Source organism: Myotis nattereri (genome assembly GCF_964212035.1).
Source record: "Myotis nattereri genome assembly, chromosome: X".
Lineage (NCBI taxonomy): Eukaryota > Metazoa > Chordata > Mammalia > Chiroptera > Vespertilionidae > Myotis > Myotis nattereri.
This window is the reverse complement of record NC_138078.1, coordinates 109827951-109847948: the sequence shown is the minus strand read 5'-3', so window position 1 is coordinate 109847948 and position 19998 is coordinate 109827951. Positions and strand designations below refer to the sequence as shown.

Sequence of the window (19998 nt, the reverse complement as noted above, 5' to 3'; positions counted from 1 at the left end):
TGTGGAGGCATGCAAGAGGCGGCTGATCAGTGATTCTCTCTCATCACTGATGTTTCTCTCTCTCTCTCTCTCTCTCTCTCTCTCTCTCTCTCTCTCTCTCTCTCTCTCCTCTCTGAAATAAATAAAAGATATCTTTAAAAAAATTGCTCCCTCCCTTGCCATCATGGAGTGACTCCCATACTCACTAACAGAGTTATGTAAATGCATTTGCACAGAAAGGCTTAACACAAACCCTTCTTTAGGTTAATTTATCTTTATTAGCCTTGGAAACACTTTGCTTTCACAAACATTATCACATAAAGGAAACATTAGTATGATCTTTTAAAACGGGAAAGTGGAAACAGGAAATAAAGTTGCCCAGAGATAAATTAACATGAAGCTGGTTTTCTTCATTTCAAGATCAAAATATCCCATACTGGATATTTTTAGAGCAGATTTTCTTTGAGCTGTGGTAGAAGAGATTTGCTCTCAGTAGGATGCTCGTATTTTATGGTCATGCAGTTATCATTGCTGAATAGCTGCAGATCTCCAAGAGTCCCTTCCTTTCTGTCTCCAAAACCCTCAGTGCCTCAGTAGAACCATCTTAGTTTGAGAATTTAGTGGATCCTATTGTGACTATATCCTATTATTGCAACGCTGAGGTCACTCATTTTAATGATGTGATTAAACTTTTTTTCGAGGTCAGAGCATATGGTCAGCCTCAGTTTAAAAATTGTTGTTCAGGTTAATAATGCATCAAAACACATAGATGTTCAACCATGAACTTTTACTGAAGAATCAGGCAATAGTTTATTTGATCAACACTTACTAGGATTCTGTACTAGCCAGGAATTTTGCAATTGGCTAGGTTGATTTGACCCAAATACATCTAGGCTGCTTGCTGACAATAAAAATATGTTGATATAATTTTGTGTATCTTAAATGCTTTCAAAATGACTAACTTTAAGGTTCAAAAGCCTGGAGAAAAAGAACTGCTTTGAAAGACGATATTGAGTTGTGCAGATGGTCCTATTTTTTTCAGTTTTTAAAAAAGTGCCTCATTCCAATGTCCTTGCTAGCGCTCTGACAACAAATATTTATGAAAGTGAGAAAAAGTGAGAGAGGATGAATGATGGATACTTTGCTTACAACTCAAGTACTTTTAAAGTTTTAAAGTTATATTTCTAATATAAAAAACCAGAGATGTAGCAGGAATCTTTCTAGTATCTTCTGAACTGAAAGGAGGTATTGGAGTGACTTTGGATGCAAACCCTACAGAATGTACTGAATTTCACTGCAGGTTAAAACAACCATTTTAGGCTTGTGAGAACATCTGAATATTGTTTCCTTTTCTCTCCTCTTATTCTAGTTATTGCAGTCAGCTTTGCTACTAGATATAGAGGCAAGGAAAAGGAAATAGACAGATGACTAGAGAAAGCAGCCATGTTCTCTGAGAATCTGTTATAATTGTTCTGGCATGGGGAGCATGTTGAGTGAAATGCTTTGGCAAAGCTATGTACACAAGATATTGCTGGAATGCACACTGTAAATATTATGCAATAACTATGATTTTTAAGGTTAGAAGAGCTCTCATTTGTCTCTGCAAAAGTATTAAAGAATAAGTGATTTCAGAGTCTTGCTTTTTAAAATTTATCTTTTATTGTTGACGGTATTACAGATGTCTGCCATTTCCCCCTTTTGCCCTCCCTCCACCCAGTCCGCACTCCACCTCAGGCCTTCACCACACTATTGTCTGTGTTCATGGGCTATTCATATTTGCATATAAGTTCTTTGGTTAATCTCTTCCTGTCGCTACCACCTCACTTCCCTCTGAGAACTGTCAGTCTGTTCCATACACCCATGCCTCTGGAACTATTTTGTTTGTCAGTTTATTTTATTCATTAGATTCCACATATAAGTGAGATCATGTGATATTGTCTTTCTATGACTTGCTTATTTCACTCAGCATAATATTCTCCAGGTCCATCCATGCTGTCTTAAAGAGTAAGATATCACCGAAACCGGTTTGTCTCAGTGGATAGAGCGTCAGCCTGCGGACTGAGAGGTCCCCGGTTCGATTCCGGTCAAGGGCATGTACCTGGGTTGCGGGCACATCCCCGGTGGGGGATGTGCAGGAGGCAGCTGATCGATGTTTCTCTCTCATCGATGTTTCTAACTCTCTCTATCTCTCTCCCTTCCTCTCTGTGAAGAATCAATAAGATATATTAAAAAAAAAGAAAGAAAGAAAATTAAAGAGTAAGATATCCTCTTTTTTTTTTTTTTTTACAGCCCTATAGTATTTCATTGTGTATATGTACCACAGCTTTTTTATCCACTCATCTACTGATGTGCACTTGGGCTGTTTCCAGAGCTAAGCTATAACACTGATATGAACATAGGTGTGCATATATTCTTTCTAATTGGTGTTTCAGGTTTCTTAAGATATATTTTCAGAAGTGGGATTACTGGATCAAATAGAAGTTCTGTTTTTAATTTTTTGAGGAAACTCGATATTGTTTTCCATAGTAGTTGCACCAGTCTGCATTCCCACCAGTAGTGCACTAGGGTTCCCTTTTCTCCACATCCTCGCCAGCACTTGTCATTTGTTGATTTATTGATGGTAGCCATTCTGGCAGGTATGAGGTGATACCTCATTGTGATTTTAATTTTCATTGATGATTAGTGACCTTGAGAATTTTTTCATGTTTTTTTGTACATCTCTATGACCTCTTTGGAGTAGTGTTGCTTTTAATCAGGCCAAGAAGAAAGATGTGTGTATGTGGTGGTGGAAGGGGATTGAGGAGGTCATAGCGGAACATAATAGAAATGGGAATAGTTAAAAATCTTTTATTAAAATTTAACTTTTTGCCCTAATCGGGTTGACTCAGTGGATAGAGCATTGGCCTGCATACTCAAAGGTCCCAAGTTCAATTCTGGTCAAGGGCACATGCCTGGGTTGTGGGCTCAATCTCTAGTAGGGGGCGTGTAGGAGGCAGCCGATCAATGATTCTCTCTCATCATTGATGTTTCTATCGCTCTCTTCCTCTCCCTTTCTCTCTGAAATCAATACAAATACTTTAACTTTTTGATGATATACGGGGGCTATAACTATGGCACTTGGCATTCTTTGCCATCAGGGTTTGGTTTATACTAGGCTCTTACAACTTTGATGAATAAAGTAATCTCAATGCATATGACAGTGAAAATGATGGGAAAATTTTAAATGAATTCTACCACTGCTGTCAAATGAAGCACAGACATTTTAAAAGGGAATTTAGAGGGAAATTAGGGTGTTCTAAAGAATCAGTTTTAATTCGTAGCCTAATAACTTGATCGTAGTTATTTCACCTCCTTTGATATATATATTAAATAATATCTAATTTAAAATAGGTTATTTAAAAATAGAGACATTGAAACATGCAACAGACTGATGTATTTCAGAAAAGGGGCAGAATGGAAAGAGACTAAACAAAACTTTTATGCATGTTGCATAGTCCATGGACAAACATTAGTGCAGGGGAAGGCCTGCGGAGGGGCAGGAGCAGGGTGGAGAGGGTCAAAGGAGGACAAAAAAAGGAGACATTTCTAATACTTTCAATAATACAGTTAAAAAAATAAATATGTTTATTTAAAAAATGTTATTGATTGATCTGAGAGAGAGAGAGAGAGAGAGAGAGAGAGAGAGAGAGAGAGAGATTTTTTGTTCCACTTATTTATCATTCATTGGTTGAGTCTTATATATGCCCTGACCAGAGATCAGACCCACAAACTTGGTATATTGGGAGGAGGCTCCAACAAACTGAGCTGCCAGGCCAGGGTATTTATTTTGCTTAACAACAGGGATTGTGTAGGGGGAAGAGCACAGACCTTTTTAGACCTATTTTCTTTTTTTTTAGAGAATTGTGCTGAGGCCTTTTCTAATATATTTTTATTTATTTTTTACAGAGAGGAAGGGAGAGGGATAGAGAGTTAGAAACATCGATGAGAGAGAAACATCGATCAGCTGCCTCCTGCACACCCCCTACTGGGGATGTGCCTGAAACCAAGGTACATGTCCTTGACTGGAATCAAACCCAGGACCCTTTAGTCCGCAGGCCGACGCTCTATCCACTGAGCCAAACTGGTCAGGGCTGGACCTATTTTCAAGAGCAATGTAGAACCCTAGGCAGCTTTAAGTAGATTCGGGATTGGCACACTAAAGCTTGGAGTTGAGAAAGTTTCCTGATTTAGAAGAAAGCATATGTTAAAGTTGAGTGTTGAGTATAAGTATTTTCCATAAACATCTGTCTGTTTTTACTATAAGATAAATCAACTATGACTTTAACAATTTGCAGCCCAATTAGTGGTTGCTGTGGGTGGTGGAAGGATTACAAAGGGGCACAAGGGAACCTTTTTGGGGTAATGGGCATTTTCACTATCTCAACTGTGGTGATAGTTTCATAGGTATGTATACATATGTCAAAATTCATAAAAATGTACACTTTTGATACATGGGCACCTTATGTTATCATATATCAATTATGTCTCAAGCAATTTTTTAAAACACCTTCTATAGTCTGTGGTGTATCTAATATTGAATTGGTCAACTGCTCTTTCATTATTGAAAATCCTATTTTACCTATTCTAATCTCCAAGGCTTCAGCCTTGACTCACACAATCTTTGGTTATGGGTTCAGATGCCTCTCAGCATTTACAGTGATGGCAGAGAGAGGGTAATCTCTGATGGGGGAGGGAGTTGCTACGGTATTACTCAGTTTTGGTCCTTTTCTAGGCAAGTTTATATTAGTAGTTGTGAATTGCTTCCTTTTAATAGTTTGTTGTTGTGTGAGCTAACTGTTTTCAATGGAAAATTTAATACAAAATTAACACGTTTATTGTAAACATTCAAAAATTGAAGCAACAAGAAGTGTTCAAGGTAAAATGGGAAAGTCCATTCCTGTCCTATACTCCCATTCCATTTCCCAGAGGAAATATTGTTGACAATTTGATATACATCTTTCCAGACTTTATATGTAGAGGTGTGTGTGTGTGTGTGTGTGTGTGTGTGTGTATACATGTCCATCAAAGTTGGGGGTGGGGAGGCTCAAAATATAATTTTCCTCTCACCTTCTAAGTTCTAGCTGGGCTAATAATCAAAATAACATGAGAGATTAACAGGAGAAAATGTCCAAATTTTATAACAGATTTACATGTGGGGCTGTCATAAGCTATGAGACCAAAAGACATCTTGGGCAGTTGAGGTTTATGTGCTATTTTGGACAAAGGAGAAGGGGCCAGAGGTCTGGCACTTCAAAGGAAAAGCAGGCAATTACAGGTAGACAAAGAGCAAACATGTGGTAAACAAATTCTTTCTGGGCCACGCAGAAACAATGGGACACAGAGGAGAGAGAGTCTAACAAACAGGCTTTGCTGGATTTCTTACTGCCACACTTAGTTTATGTTACGATACTAAGGTGATGCTCTCTTCCTTTAAGCAGGATTTTCTACCTGAATTCCTTTAGACAGGTAAGGGGAGAAGGTCAAAGATTCTTTCTGAGTCTTTTGTTTCTTAACAATCAGCTTAAAATCAATATCCCAGAAGGCACATTTTGCGGTGACAAAACTTTATTACTTATATTAAATATATTGCTTACATTTAATATATTACTTTTACAAAAGCAAGATTATATTACACATTATTATTATGCAACTTGCCTTTTATTTTTTCTTCTAAAATGTATTATAGGCACCCTTCCCTGTCAATAAGCACAGGTCTACACTTTCCTCTCTCCCTCCTCCCTTTTCTTCCTTCTTTTTCTTTTTCATTCTTTTCTACTCTTCCAACTTCCCTTCCTCCTCCTTCTCCCTCCCCCAATCCTTCTTCTTCATTTTTTGTTAGTTTTGGGACTGAGGTCTTTTTAAATTTTATTTCTCTAACATACATTTTTTTAAATTTTTTTATTATACATGGGACTGAGGTCTTAAGGGGAAAGCATCACAATGGGAATTATCATTACTGTGCACCTATATGCCAGGCACTGTCTAGTTAATTTGTAGTGATCTGGCAGAAGTTACTATAGTATCGAAGCCATGACATATGTAAAAAGCCTACTTCTTGGTACATACTAGGCCCTCAGTAATTTTTAAAAATAAGATTAGAAAATCAGTTCTTTATTCTGGGAGAGTATTTTAAGATGAAATATTAATAAACTTTTAAGATCTAAAGCACATGAACAACTGGGGAAAATATGAGAAGAACAAATTTTTGATTAGTTACTGTTGCTGCTGTTGGGAATAAGGAATTTGAACTGAGGATTCTAAGGGAGGCCAGTTTTTTCATTTTTTAAAAAACAATTGGGTCCTCTTGGGAAAGTCAGAAAATAACTTCAATGTTTCCTAATCGAGGTATACTAGTGGAGTCCTCTCACTGGAGAAATGACTGTGAAAAGATAAACTATAGAGCAGAGGTCATGGGCTGGTAAGCCAATGAAGCCTGCAGAAATGTTTATTCACACTTTGAAGTACTTTTAAATTGTGTTAAATGATTGTCAGCAGGCTAGCCCAGATTTGTCCTCATGGCATGGTAAGGATCCAGGAGATTAAGGGCTACTTGACACATAGGTTTAGGTCTGACACTCTGTCACTTCTGGTACATTCTATTGAGGGGGGGAACACAAACACCACAAACCAAAATAAAACAAAAAATACCTCACATTCAAGGGCTGGGAAAAATAGGCTATTTTTTGATAGCTATAACTTAAAGTTACATTACAAAGGCTGTAGATACAGGGATGGGTGGAAAATCAGGGCAATTTTTTCAACCATTATACCACAATATTCAAATGAATAGTGTCCTTAAAGTTGTCATTTTTCAAAGCTGTATAGCCCTTCTAACAGTGTACCCACTTATTAAAAAATATAATTAGAGCCTTTCTCAGAATCTCCTAAAGAGAGTTTTATAAGCCAATTAAATTCATTCTTTACTGATCCATTTTATTCAACATTCTAAAGGCCCGATAATAAACAATAAAGAGAGAGTAAATAGTTCTCCTTGTGATTTCAAACTCTCTCTCAGCGGATTGTCAAGTAGAATAAGCACATGAGATACTTCGATAAGAGCCATGAAACATATTTTAATGCCTTCAAGAAGTTATGGCAGAACCCCAGATTATAACAACAATCACTTAAAATCCCAGCTGGCAGCTTGCCTGATAGCAAAAGAATGTTTAAATCAGGATTACTTTTCTTCCTAAACATCCATTTATTAATGACAACACAAATCTTTACATGAGCTATTGATCAGAGCCCAGTGGAGTCTAAGGAAATTTATTCTAGATGCGTCCTTGTAGCTTTTACCTGAACAGTAAGAAATAACAGAAACTCTGGCTACTTCTTACCTTAATGTTACATGCCAGAGCTTTCCCACCATCCCCTTTAAGCATCAGCTTCATCCCTCAAAGGGTCTCCATGGCTTTTATGAAGTCAGCTGACTCCTAGTACTGTACAAAGGCCTCAAATGTCTGCATGCTGAAGCTAAAACCCCCAAAGCTTCCACCATTCATTACCTCTCTGTAGGGGTTAAACATAGAAATATCCACATTCTTGATCTTCCCAAAATTCTCAATGACCACCTGTAGGATCCTTTCACATGGCTTCCCCCCAGTGGAACCTTTAGGCGCAAACCACTTGCCAGGCAAGCCTTCAAAATGTGTGGAATCCAGGCTCTTATTGTGGCCCAGCTCATCAGCCCTGTCACTTGATGGGGCCTCCTGTTCCTTCGGGAAGTGCTCCCACTCTCCCTGTGCATCTGTAGCCACTACTTTTAAGTCTGGTTTCAATCCATTTAGCTTGATGATCTTCCCATGTAATTTTGCCTTCAGGATCTAAACCAGTGATGGCGAACCTTTTGAGCTCAGCGTGTCAGCATTTTGAAAAATCCTAACTTAACTCTGGTGCCGTGTCACATACAGAAATTTTTTGATATTTGCAACCATAGTAAAACAAAGATTTATATTTTTGATATTTATTTTATATCTTTAAATTCCATTTAACAAAGAAAAATCAACCAAAAAAATGAGTTCGTGGGTCACCTCTGACACGCGTGTCATAGGTTCGCCATCACTGATAAACCAAACTTTTGTGTTTAAGCCTCCCCCTGGAATCGGATGAAATCCTCCATACACTTGGAGTTGAACTGTGGTGAACTAACTGATCAGGGCAAATCAGCCTCTTCAGCTGGTCAAGAACTTCCCAGTTCAAGAAAGGCCTCATAGGTTCTGTACTCTCTGGGAGCCATACATTGATAATCAATTTTGCTATGGGCATGAGGTAGAGGTGCTGATGTGCACAGAGCTCTGTTGCCTCAGAGTTATCATACACCACCGTCACCGTCATTGTATCCTCAGGCAACCTTGGATGGTGAAAGGGAACATTTTCAAACAAATAGAGCAAAACACAAATTTGGACTTTGAATGGTGCTAGCATTTGCTGGACTTAGGTCAAACTGAGAGGGGAAAGTATACTATAGGGATATTTAAGACAATAGCTTTCTTTTGTTTAATATGCTTTAGAGGTTGCAAAGAGTTTCCATATACTGTCTCAGTTTCCTTAACTGTGAAATAAAAATAATAGGACTTCAGGAAGGATGAAATGGGAGAGTACATGTGAAATCCTTAGAATAGTGCTTGGGTTCAATAAACATAAGCTATGGCTATTGTCTATACTACTTTATCTCATTTGATTCATGAAGCAACCTGTGAGTAGGTATTTCCATGCCTGTATTACTGATGGGAAAATTTAGATGAATTCAGGAAAATTAAATGAGCTGCCCATACATTAAGACCCTAAGATTCCAAATATCCAATATATTATAAGTCCCATAAAAACCTGCTGGAGGTGTCACAGAAAGAGGGCAAGAGTAAAATACATGTAGCACCTTCGTGAACATGCACCTAGTTAACCATTCTAAGGTTGGTTTCTAAGTCTTATATGCCCATATCAATTCTTATTCTTCCAGTCTATTGACTTTAACTAAATTGAACTCTAAGTTCAAGTAAAGAAGAGACAACCTCTTCTAATAAGTGACAAAGTGAATTTGTCCTCTACTTTGGGACTAGAAAACTCCCAAAACCCGATTGCTTGTGGGAATTTCACTTTAACAAACTATTTTAAGCTGTCTCAAGGTGAATATCACTAAAACTGAGAATTAGGAATTTCTGCTTCTATTTGCTAACTTGAAGTAGCACCTCCCAATTTTTTTTTTAAAAAAAGCTTTTTTTCCCCCCCTCTAAAAGTAGGTGTATTCAGAATCTACATCACCTGATTTTCTCATTAATGTCAACTTTGGGAACATTTTGACTCAAACGTATATAGCCAGATGATGGAAATTCTAATATAAAATTTATTACTAAGTCTTGGTTGACATCATAGGTACAAATTTCTTTAATAACTGTCCTTGAAGGACAATACAAGTCAACTCTATTTAAGAGACAAAGTTTGCACAAACTGGTTGTTTAAAAGGCCATCAAAAGCAGAATCTATGATAGTAGGTTGTAGAAATCCTTATGGTAGCAACACCGAACTGAGATGATATGAGCATAAACATGTTCTTTTCCTAAAACATTATCTAAATAGCAATTGGAGAAAAAAGTCCAGTAAGTTTGGTGCAATTTGCAGCATGAGAATCAACACTAAGCTTCTTTAGGAGAAAAATTCATTTGACATTCAATTAAGATATACTGAACCCCCAAATTTGGCTATAGTGGATAGGTATCTATTTATATGACCTAATTTAAAATCAATGTTTTAAAAAATATTACAGTAAAAGTACACACAAAATAGTTAATCACGTCAAAGGAATCAGGTTTGTCATGTTCTCCATTTTTCCAGTGATACTGCCTTTGTTTTAAACATTTTAGAATGCTTCTCTTGGATTGCTTTCAAAGTCTGGGTTACATTTTTTAAAAATAGCCTTGATGAAGGTCAGTTTCAAAATTCTTCTCTTTTTGTTGTTGTTATTAAACCGTACGGGGGGATATTTTTTTTCCAATTGATTTTTAGAGAGTGGAAGGGAGGGAGGGAGGGAGAGGGAGAAGAGAGAGAGGGAGGGAGGAGGGAGAGAGAGAAACATTGATGTGAGAGAGACATGTCGATTGATTCCCTCCCACATGCTCCCAGACCTGAGCCATGCAACCCAGGTATGGTGCCCTTGACTGAGAATCAAACCCAAGACCCTTCGGTGCTTGTGCCGACGCTCTAACCACTGAACACACTGGCCAGGGTTCAAAATTCTTTTATCATAGATTTGATATTTAGAAATCATCAAAAATTATCTAGAAAAAAATAAATGGTTTTTCTGTCAACTATCTGATATAGCTGCTTCTTACAATACCACCCAGAGATGACCCTGGCTGGAGACCCAGGCCTGTGCTCCTTAGCCTAGATATTCCCCTCAGGGACCCCACAGGGTCCTTGTTTCACCCTCAGTCCAGCTCTGGAAGGACTCCCACACCAGCACGTTGCATTGGTGCCTGACAGGAAGGTCTACTGCTTTACTTCCTGGATACTGTCTAGAAATTGGCCTGGTGCCTCCAACCTAACAAGTCACTTTGGTCTAGGACAGTGATGGCGAACCTATGACACGCGTGTCAGAGGTGACCCGCGAACTCATTTTTTTGGTTGATTTTTCTTTGTTAAATGGAATTTAAAGATATAAAATACATATCAAAAATATAAATCTTTGTTTTACTATGGTTGCAAATATCAAAAAACTTCTGTATGTGACACGGCACCAGAGTTAAGTTAGGGTTTTTCAAAATGCTGACACGCTGAGCTCAAAAGGTTCGCCATCACTGGTTTAGATCCTGAAGGCAAAATTACATGGGAAGATCATCAAGCTAAATGGATTGAAACCAGACTTAAAAGTAGTGGCTACAGATGCACAGGGAGAGTGGGAGCACTTCCCGAAGGAACAGGAGGCCCCATCAAGTGACAGGGCTGATGAGCTGGGCCACAATAAGAGCCTGGATTCCACACATTTTGAAGGCTTGCCTGGCAAGTGGTTTGCGCCTAAAGGTTCCACTGGGGGGAAGCCATGTGAAAGGATCCTACAGGTGGTCATTGAGAATTTTGGGAAGATCAAGAATGTGGATATTTCTATGTTTAACCCCTACAGAGAGGTAATGAATGGTGGAAGCTTTGGGGGTTTTAGCTTCAGCATGCAGACATTTGAGGCCTTTGTACAGTACTAGGAGTCAGCTGACTTCATAAAAGCCATGGAGACCCTTTGAGGGATGAAGCTGATGCTTAAAGGGGATGGTGGGAAAGCTCTGGCATGTAACATTAAGGTAAGAAGTAGCCAGAGTTTCTGTTATTTCTTACTGTTCAGGTAAAAGCTACAAGGAAGCATCTAGAATAAATTTCCTTAGACTCCACTGGGCTCTGATCAATAGCTCATGTAAAGATTTGTGTTGTCATTAATAAATGGATGTTTAGGAAGAAAAGTAATCCTGATTTAAACATTCTTTTGCTATCAGGCAAGCTGCCAGCTGGGATTTTAAGTGATTGTTGTTATAATCTGGGGTTCTGCCATAACTTCTTGAAGGCATTAAAATATGTTTCATGGCTCTTATCGAAGTATCTCATGTGCTTATTCTACTTGACAATCCGCTGAGAGAGAGTTTGAAATCACAAGGAGAACTATTTACTCTCTCTTTATTATTGAGATCACAAATTATATTTTCAAGATGCCTGATAGGTAAATTGCTAAAACATAATCCCAACAAACTTGGATTATTTCCTTTCAAACTACACTCAGCCTGTCTAGTCATGTCACCTTTTTTATGTCTGACTACTTAGTCATCTCTTTCTTGAAATCTTAATCCAGCAGAGGAAAGGATGCTGCTAAAGCCTCCTTTTTCTCTAAATTAATCTTTAGCATAAATTTAGACTTTTAGCTTAAGTAGCTTCCTATGTATGAACCTGTGTAGGTGAGTTATGTGTTAAGATACTTCTGTTAAAATGTACATTTTAAAATTATGAGCTACTCAGTCAGACAAAAGATACAGCAAATACTATAATGACCACCCATATATACCAGTGCCCAGCTGCCCAGCTTGTGCCTATTAGAGCCTGTGCCTGATGATGGCATTGTGATGTTACCTGTGGCAGTTAAGTGAGCTCCTCAAGGCTCTGCCAAAGAAAATCCTGAAGCCCACAAGACTGTTAGGAAGGCTCAGCGGAAGTAGTAGAACAGTGTGGGGACTAGGATATAGAGAGAATATTTTTAATTCATTTGGTTTTGAATTGCCCATGGCCAAATTAGTTTTATTTCTGTGGCCTGAGACACAATGGCCAACTTTTATAATGAAACTTTGAAATATTTGGGGTCAGGTTATGTATGATACAACCAAACACTTCCGTAAGGAGTTATTTGGAGGCAAAATCAGGAAAGGCTAAGATTACAAGAACCGGAGGAAGAAAGCAAAGAAAAGAAGAGAGATCAGGAAGAGTCTGTAAGGTAAGGAGACCAACTTTAACAACGAGGGTGTTGTACTTTTGATTTATGGATTTATCTCTTTGGATGAATGGCTAGACTTGATAGAAAGATTACATTGAGGTGGGAGGGGACAGGAATTGGCTCATATTGTAGAACTGCACGCAGTTCTTTCAGCAGTGCTATTACAAAGCCCAAAATGACAAAAACAGTTGAAAACAAGAGACTTTAAAAGACAACATCCTTGTTAGGGAGAACAAGTAGTGAGAAATAATGGACTAGCCTGATTAAGCTAAAATGATTTTTAAAAAAGGACCAGGAACTTTTATAGTGAAAATTCTAGCCTGATTAAGCTAAAATCATTTTTAAAAAAGGGCCAGGAACTTTTATAGTGAAAATTCTAGCCTACCAAAATGTTTAAAAGATACCAATTTACCTAAAATTTACCAACTTTTACCTAGCCTACCAATCTAAAATTCTTTTTAATTAAACTTCTTTTCAGGTCTAGAAGAGGTTTTCTTCAACAGGATGGTCAATATTCAAGCTAACTCCTAGGCAAGAAGGTATGGATTGATTTATTGGGACTATATTTCTTGTTGGCCTAAGTTCTTTCTGTGAACCTTTATTCCTTTGAACTTATCATTGTTTCCCAATTTAGGAGCTTGAGACTAGAAAGTACTATTGGATTGTCAAAGGTTTTCCAAGGTACAAATGGGCCAGAACTTCTGGGCTCTGAAAACCAGTTTTACCTCCTGGTCCCTCCCCTTGCATGTTTATTCTTTCAGTTTTTCTTGTAAATTACAGCCATTCAAAAAGGGAGATAAAGAGTATCTTCCCTTGTGTCTCTCACTTTTTTAGCTGTTGAGGTGATAGGACTTACTTGAGGTCACGTCTGTGAAACTTGGCCAGAGGTTGTGGCTAGTCAATGTAACTATTCCCCCAAAATTTCTGAACCGAACATGCAGTTTAAATAATCCTCCAGCTTTTGGGCTAAATTCTCACTCAGATAATTGTCCTTTTTTGTTTCTTTCCCCATGTTTCCACAGGGCCTAACCAAAACAGTTTTTATTTTCAGAAAACGGAGGTTAAAAAAAAGCCCATACTCAGTGGCTAGAGCGTCAGCCTGTGGACTCAAGGGTTCCAGGTTCGATTCCGACCAAGGGCATGTACCTTGGTTGCGGGCACATCCCCAGTAGGGTGTGTGCAGGAGGCAGCTGATCGATGTTTCTCTCTCATCGATGTTTCTAACTCTCTGTCCCTCTCCCTTCCTCTCTGTAAAAAATCAATAAAATATATATTTTTTAAAAAGCCCATAATCTTTTAATCCAGTATGTTTTTTTAATTTATTTTTTAGTTTTTATTGATTTCAGAGAGGAAGGGAGAGGGAGAGAGAGATAGAAACATCAATGACGAGAGAGAATCATTAATCAACTGCCTCCTGCACGGCCCCTACTGGGGATCAAGCCTGCAACCCGGCATGTGCCCTTGACTGGAATCGAACCTGGGACCTTTCAGTCCGCAGGTAAACGCTCTAACCACTGAGACAAACCAGCTAGGGCACCAGTATGTTATTTTATGATAGTGTACTGTGCTATAATATATATGAAGGACCAGTTCTCACCCTTAAGGTTTCTGAGTGCCTTGACTTAGCTTTATTTGCCTATGTAAAACCAGCTCATGGAAGGTTTTGATCTCAAGAAAAACAAAATCATTACTGTGAAAGCTGGTCCAGTAATCCCTGACTACGGTTTGAGAAAGTGGAGACTAGAGGCCCCTCCTTAAAATTCTGTAATCTTTTTTTGTAAGGTCTCCTGTACTTGTTTCTAATTAATCAACTCAATTATGTGTCTTTCTCTTTTGATGGATGCATCACAGTGTCTTTTGTCTCTGCCAGGCCCTGGGGTTAGCAGTGAGAGATTCCTACAAACCTAAATGATTTGTTGTCTGTCCATGTTGCCCCCTTCTCTTCCCACCCACAGTGGTGAAGGAGTGGGGAAGAGAGCAGATGCCAAATAAATACCTTCTGAATAGTTGCCCTTTAATCATTGTCCAGAAAAAGAAAGGAGGAGAGGAAAGCCCAGGAAGAGAGGAAGAAGGCCAGGGTCAGGAGGTGACCCCTGAAGGGACAGACACCAGCAAAGGAAGCGGGACAGAGACAAAGCTGAGCTGCCTGGAGAGCCCAACACTTCGGAGGAGTGAGAGGAGAGGAAGTTCCTACTGGCTCAAGGCAGGTGGAGGCCACTTGATTGCTACTGGTGCTCCTGAGGAAAATTGCAGTAAGGCTCTTTCCCATTCATTTGTTGTTCGGTTTTGGTAAGAGACACAACCCTTCCAGTTAAGCTATCAACTATTTAAAATAGATTCTATGGAAGGCACATTGCAGTTTATTTTCAATAAGCTGATCTATAGTAACCCCAAGTATGGGTTTCCAAAAGGTGTACCCAAATTCTCTCAAGGAGTTGTGTCTCACCTTTGCCATCTGTCACACACGTTGTGTTCCTAAACTTCAAGACAGTTTTACCCAGGGCAGTATAGCTAGCGTATCTACTTTTCTAGGTTCCTAATGGATTTAACAGAAAATGCCAGGGGGAAGAAATGGATGGTGTGGGTGTTAGTTTTGTAGTCTTCCATTAACTTTACATGTCCATGTATCTGTAACAGTTTGAATGAGAAGGGAGAGTCTTGAACAGATAGCTTTGTATAGCAAGCTCATGTTAATTAGTCTTAAAGTATTTGCTGAGGAATTTCTCATGTCACACAGCAATTGTTTTATTTGGAAAGTTCCAATTTTGGAACTTCTTTTCCCTCCACTCACTGACCTCTTAAAGATAACCAGACTTAATAGATGTCCCAGAGTAAAGGTCAGAAAGGCTCCCAAACTGATCATTTAAAAATCTATATTCAGTGTTTGTTTTTTAAAAATATATTTTTATTGATTTTAGAGAGAAAGGGAAAGGGAGAGAGAGATAGGAACATCAATGATAAGAGAGAATCATTGATCAGTTGCCCCACACTGGGAATCGAGCCTGCAACCCATGCATGTGCCCTGACCAGGAATTGAACTGTGATCTCCTGGTTCATAGGTCGATGCTCAACCACTGAGCCATGCTGGCCAGGCCATATTCAGTGTTTTTAAATACTGTACAAAGGGTAAATGGCATTAGTTGAGTTGATTTAATGTATATTTGAAATCTCAGCCTTCTCATTAATGCGAATAATCAGTGAAACCAGGATCAGAAAAATATTGCATTTCCACTTATAATAAGGGTAGCTGGATCTTTTACAGTTTACCTTAATAACCACTGAAGAATTTCTCTTTAAATGTGAATGATGCCTAATTCTTGGCCCCATTGATACCTTATACTGATTACGCAATTCTAATCCTAGTTAATGGGTAAGCACTGAGCCATGCTTTGCGCCAGGTGTCAGTAGAAGCACTGTATAAACTCCCCCAGCAGGGTGGGATTGTAACACCACAGATAGAACCGTTGTCATTGGCCACATTTTCTACTTGCTGTGCTGCTTCTGACTGAAGGCGGGCAGAAACACCCTCATCGGCGATCCATAGGAAAAAAACTGGGATGAAAAACAGAAAGACAGGTTACCTTTCAAGTCAGTTGACTCTCTTGTAGACACGTTTCACCCAGCCAGTTTTGTTTTGTTTTGTTTTTGTTCTAGGATTTTCTGGGAGGGCTATAGGGCATTTCTAATTCCTCTTCATACCCCCAGTTTGTGAACAAATAACAAAAGGGTCATGTGCTTTGAAAGTATATAAATAGTGGTGTCTTGTAATATAAGGATGGCACAAATCTAGTAAAAGCAGTTCATATTAGACTGAGACATTTAATTTTATACCTCCTGTTTCCTAGTACAACAGTGTTCCTAATTTGGATTGATCCTAGGTGGTATTAGAAACCTATTACAAAAATGGCAGAAATCCAACTTTTCTTTGAACATTTTTATTTGTTTAGTTTTTTATGTCAGACTTTTAACCTTTTTCTTTGAAGGAACCCACACAGTTTAACCCACAAGAAGTAGATGTTGCAGGCCCTGAAGCTACTCATGGTCTGGGGAATTCATTGAAAACTCTAAAGAAAGAAAAGTTAAATACCCAATATCTTCAAAGTCAGGAGAAAGTGCCAAGATACAGGTTGCCAGTTTAGATAATAAATAAAAACAAAAAATGGAGGAAAGAAATAGGGCTGAGTTACATGAATCTTCCCTCCATTGTAGAAAAAATGGAAATGATTCAGTCAGAAAAAAGGGAACTGGACAATTATTCACCAATGAATGCAATGACATTTTTGACTTTGAACAGAATTCCTTGCAGATTACATTAATTCAAGGTCAGCCTCCTGAGAAGGAAGACCACCTCAGTTCTGATAACTATCCTTTCAGATTATCTGAGCAAGACCTATTCAAGAAAAACCATGAAACATGTGACCTCATTGACTTTCTATTAAACCATTATTATCACACTCCAAAATATCCTTCTATCTGTCTAGAACCAAGTCACCCAACAAGCACATGTCAGTGGCAGAGATCTGTCCATGCTACAGGAAATGGATTTCAGATCAATTTGAGAAATTACCAATGTGACTTAACCAGCTTGAGTCAAATGCAAAACCTGCATACTCAGGGTCCTGTGCAAAAGCCACAAAATAGAGCAAAAGTTTATTATGCTGAAGGATGTTCTGAGGAGTTTAAAAATCAGCCCAGGGACACAGCCAGTGAATCTGATGATCAGTTGACCCCAACTGATGGAAAGGGCCATCTGTTGGAAAAGACTGATGCTTACCAGGTCAAAGATTCCGAATCCGGAAGTCAAAGCCAATTTTCCTCACCCAAAAGGTCAGCAGAGTTGGAGTTGTCAGATTTCCTCGAGGAAATTAGTAGTGATTCTGAATGCTTCAATGAAACCCTCATCATAAACACAGAGGAGGAAGAGAAATCTGTGGCCATATATGAAAATCCACCTGAAAGAGGATCTCTCAATGCTGAAGTCATCACTAACAATCAAGAAATTAGATCAAGTCAGCTGACCTTGTATTCAGAGTGTAAAAATTTTGAGGAGGAGAAACACTCTAAATACCATTTTAGGAAACCGGTCAAGAGGTTCAAGTATGAACGAAGAAGTTCATTGCTTGAGGGTGAAAACAATTCCATGAGAGTTGAGAACAGCAACAACAAAATGAAGAAAAGGCTAGGCCCCAAATACATGTTTGGTCAGGGCAACTACCGCAAGTCCAGTTCCGGTTACCTACTAGGCAATATCGCAAGAAAGAGGAGGTGGTTCCGTTATAATACATTTTACCAGAGAGTGAACTACAGGCTCTTTCGTGCTCCAACATCATCATCAAAATTTACTAATGCTTTCTATTCAAGGTGTTTTCCCGAAAGAAGACAGACTATGTGGAAGACAAGAAATAACCAGAATGTAAGAAGATTCACAAGATATGAGAATTCTACACATTTCAGGCCAACTTCTGATAATTATAATATTAGATGTAACAATCAGGAGCACACTGGCTATAGAAGCTGTTTAGAAAACAACTAAAGCAATTCTTTATACTTCTAAATGCTTTAAAGGTCTCTTAGATCAGGAACACCCTTATTCACAATAAACAATTTGCAAAAAGAACATTTAAGACCAAGTATAGCTGTGTAGTTAGTAACAACAAGAGCAAGAGCAACATTTAAAAGCTTGAGCAAGGTCAATTGAAAAAACTTGTTTCTCTTGCCAAACTATGGGTCAAAATCACTGCAGGTGTGTTGGCAAGCTTTGGAAATACAAAACATCCAGTTTCTGAAAGTTGGTAAAACAATGTACTTGCAAAACTTCCTGATCTAAGAGCAGACATTTCTACAGTTCAACTATAACTTTAATTTGGTGCCATTGAAAGAGCAAATTAACGATGAGAAGTATTGAGATAGCCTCTTTGACCCTTTAGCTATCGTAAGGTCATCATTTAGTATCATTTATCTTCAAAGAGGACAACAGCGGATAAGGATCTTTTCACGTGTTCTTTGATTTCATCAGAACACCATGTACAACAAACTTTCTTACCTTTCATCTAGAAACAACTATGTATAAAAGAAATGAGACAACAGCTAGAACATAGACTTCTTCATATCATTAGAGGTTTTCATGAGCACCCATCAGAAGGAAATTAATCTTCTCAATATGTTCATAGTACTCAGAGTTTTCCTTTTAGAAAGAAAGTATTGGAAGAAGCATCTAAAAGGGGCTCAGATTGTCCTTTGAGTCTTAAAGGGACAGTGGACTATTAGCAGAGTTGTTTTTGAAGAACCCTATGACATTCCAGCCTAGAAAAGCAACAGGATTGAAGTGATACAACCAGTGGGACTTGCAAAAGGGAATATTGAAAGATCCTTGGGCAGCAATAATGGCACTTGAGAAGAAAAGACATGACAATATTCCATTTCAGGTTACATAATCTTTTCAGGGTTGGATGACATCAGTTTGTAAAAAGCCACTGGATAGCCCCAAAATGACTTTCTAAAACAGTAACAAGTGCCTCCTCAATCCTCAACAATGCCATGGAGTTAGGAAGAGTCAAGGGCAATGCCCATAGTTTTCTAGCTGGGGAAAGTCATATGTGTGCCACATTTGTAAACTCTTAAGCAATTTATCTTTTTACCTACTGTTTTTGGAGTTCTTTCTTTTTTTATTGCTTAAAGTATTACAAAGGGTTGGAGTTCTTGAATATGTTTTTTTACATTGAGATATTTTACAGATTCTTAAAGACTTACTGCAGTGCATGTAATGTTGAAAGCTTGACTGATTCATTCTGCCTTATGTTGGATTTAGAACCTCAGGGCCAGTAGATGACCTTTTATCTCCAACAAAGCTATACCCAACTTAGCAACTGAAGACATTGATAGGATCAGATTACCAGCAGCAAAAAATGGTGACTTTAACCTACAGAAGTATTAGAAGGCAACATTTTCATACCACATGATTCATTTGCAATAGTCCTAACTTGATAGAGCAGTACCAGCTGGTAAAGCCAAGGTAGAATGCCAATCAATGTGCTTGCCCAGAGTGAGAGGCACAGCGTGTATTCATAACCAGCTTCTTGAGCAACCTGATATCTGAAGGGGCTAGAAAATCTTCTCATTTATCTAAAGTGAGAGCCACGTGTTGTTTCATTAATGTCTTCTAATCACATTCAATAGAAGTATGCTAGTACATGCAAAAGTTCAGAAGTGAAGTAGCAAAGCAGGTTATGTTTACTATCATTACTTTCTATTAGTTAACATTGTTATTCTTTGTTGTGCTGTTATTTAACTGGGGCAAAAGTGTTTTCTCATATCTGTTTTCTATGTCCTGTGAAGTAACCAACAAATGAGTTGTTGACTCTGTTTTCTTCAATTCCACTTTCAAGCCAGTTATTCTACCATCAAAACTAGGTTTGGCTTGTCAAATCTGAAAAATCGCTCATGGGGCAAATGCCTTTTCTCTTCTGAAGACTGGCATTGACTATTAATGTTCAAAGTACTGTTGTCCAAGAAGCCTTTTAAAA

General features: G+C 38.4%; 2 pseudogenes across 2 annotated transcripts; one reads left to right on the top strand and one right to left on the bottom strand.

Annotated features, from left to right (window-relative positions):
* Positions 1–6581: 6581 nt before the first annotated feature.
* LOC308510990 (A-kinase anchor protein 17B-like) lies at positions 6582–8355 on the bottom strand (annotated as a pseudogene). The gene is made up of 3 exons: positions 8081–8355; positions 7356–7841; positions 6582–6614 (listed from the first exon to the last, which is right to left on the bottom strand). The product of its transcript is annotated as an A-kinase anchor protein 17B-like (transcript).
* A 548-nt stretch (positions 8356–8903) lies between these two features.
* Positions 8904–18008, top strand: LOC308510988 (A-kinase anchor protein 17B-like; annotated as a pseudogene). The gene is made up of 5 exons: positions 8904–8927; positions 10818–11303; positions 12349–12475; positions 14505–14727; positions 16471–18008. The product of its transcript is annotated as an A-kinase anchor protein 17B-like (transcript).
* The last annotated feature ends 1990 nt before the right edge of the window (positions 18009–19998 follow it).